This window comes from Scomber japonicus, chromosome 12, assembly GCF_027409825.1.
Source record: "Scomber japonicus isolate fScoJap1 chromosome 12, fScoJap1.pri, whole genome shotgun sequence".
Lineage (NCBI taxonomy): Eukaryota > Metazoa > Chordata > Actinopteri > Scombriformes > Scombridae > Scomber > Scomber japonicus.
Genome location: NC_070589.1, coordinates 15,920,890 through 15,923,501, shown reverse-complemented (window position 1 = coordinate 15,923,501; position 2,612 = coordinate 15,920,890).

The following is a 2,612-nucleotide window of genomic DNA, read 5'->3' as shown; positions in this document are numbered from 1 at the left end:
AGGGAAGGAATGAAAGAGTGCCGCCCGTTTGTCCCATGCCGTTCCCGCTCCGCTCCGCCTGAGTCTGCTTTCAGATCTCAGGGCCATTGTGCCGCACGAGTGCATGGAGGGGGCTGAGGCACAATGGACACAACAAAACACACACACACACACACACACACACACACATACACACACGCACACACATACACACACAAACAAACAAACAAATGTCTGGAACAAAACTCAAAATAGAAGAAATTTAACTTTTTAACTCAAATGAGCCTCCTCATCCTCTTTATGTCTCTTAAGCCTGTTTCTGCACTAGTTTTTGCATGTGTGTACTGTTGCTTTGAGTTTCAAAACATCAAAGCATTTGAATTGACCAGAGTTGGCTGCACAAACTTTGACTGAAACATAAAAACACCGTCACACACTCTCTAACACGTACTGTATGTTGTTGTCAGTGTGAACTCTGCTGTCAGCACTGGCTTGTGGCAGCAGTGGACGGCTCTCTTTGATAATGTCCTGCTAGATTCGGCCGCCTCTCTTTTTATCGTTCAGCCAGTTAGTTGGCTCAAAGTTGACTCCAATTTGTGTTCCCTCTTTGGATAACCGGTCGGCACAGACTTTTTTGTGTGTCCATCTAGACTGTGACCGTGTCTCTTTCCACAACCAATCAATATAAAGAACATTTTGATTATATCAGTTTTACATGAAACACTGCAGATCTTTCACTCATCCAGTGTCTGCAGTTAAAAGACAAAAGTGTCCTTATTTATGCAGATTCTCAGATGTCAAGACTTATGCTGACATCATCTTGACTAAGTGAATTTTCATATCATGAGTTACGAGTGTCCGTGCCTATTTCTGTTTATTTATTTATTTATTTTATGTCTTCAAGGACTTCCCTTAGCAAAAAGTAGTATACTTGAAGTTCATTTTATTAAGTATACTTGAGTGTAAGTATAAGCATAGCAAGTATACTACGGACCATGTACTTGTAGTGTACTAGAAAGTATACTAATTTAAGTTTATAAAAGTATACTTTAAGTATACTTTATAAGTTCTTTTTAAGTTTACAAAAGTACACTTTCAAGTATACAACAAGTACACTCATCTATATACTACTAGTGTACTAGGTATATACTTCTAGTCCACATTTTAGTTTATTGAAGTATACTTAAAGTATACCACGTACACTCTTCTATATACTGCCATCGTACTAGTTATATACTATATGATCTTGAACATATAAGTTTATTACAGGGGTAATACCTCAAAGCAAATGTGTGTAGTGAAAAACTTTTTTATTCTGCTAAATTAAATGTAAGCACGAGTCAATGACTCAACCTTATTCTGTACTTGGATCAAGATATACTAAGTATTAATACTTTGTGGCAGAAAGAAGTACAAAGTATACTAAAGTACAAGTATAAGCTTTAGTATTAAAGTATAAGTGTAAATCTTAGTATTAATGTACTTAGTCTTAGACTTTTCTTCATACTTATTTTTCAGTATAAGCCAAGTATACTTCACTATACTATTCTTAAGTATATAAAATATAGTATATAAAAAGTAAACTTCAAGTACATTGCCTCAGTTTTAGTATAAAATTAGTATACTCGTAGTACACTTGAATAAACTACTTTTTGATAAGGGTTAGTCTTTCTTAATGTATTATTTTTCTGCATTATTGTTACTAGATCCCACCACATCCTCCATATCTCTAGTGACATAAAATCAAAACACATCACAACAGCAACATAAAACTTACACATCCTCCACACTAAAATATCTCTCAACTATCTGATGCATTGCCATGAAATTCTGTACAAATGTTCAAGGTTCCCAGAGGATAAATCCTAATGATTTAACTGTTCCTCTGACATCATCACGAGGTTGACATTCATGGTTATTGGACAGTTTGCTGTGAAACTTAGTGCAGACATTCAAGTTCCCCAGGATGGATTGTAATTGTAACACTGGTGACCCCTTAACTTTTCATATAGCACTTCCACAGATCCAGTACTTTGGTTCATGACCAAATATCTGCCAAACTGACATTCCCATCAGTATTAGCGTATTAGCAAATGATTACATTCTAACACACTAAACTAATATGATATAATATGAACATGGTAAACAATTTTAAAAATCAGCATAGTCATTGTGAGCATGTTATCATGCTGATGTTTGCATTTAGCTTGAAGCATCACTGTACTTAAGTACAGTCTCATATAGCTGCTAGTTGAAGATTTCTAGTCTCATCATCTCATAAACTGCATGATGGTGGATTGCAAGGTATCTTTTTAGTTTGCTTGACAACTTGACATTTTCAGATATAATGACTTATGAGCTTTTGACATAGTGTTGATGACTAATTTGTCAGTTAGAGATTTGTTCTATATATATATATTATATAAAATAATAATATAAATAAATAATATGATTTAATATAGACGGAGAAAGTCAACATGAGAAAGTGAAATCAGTTTAATTTTATATAGAAGAAAAGACATATCCAGAAAAGGGGTCAATAAAAGCAAGAAGCTAAAACACACATTTGCATTGGTTAGAGTTTGGTTAAAAAATCACTTCTGGACTCACAAAACACATCATGTTCATGAGCA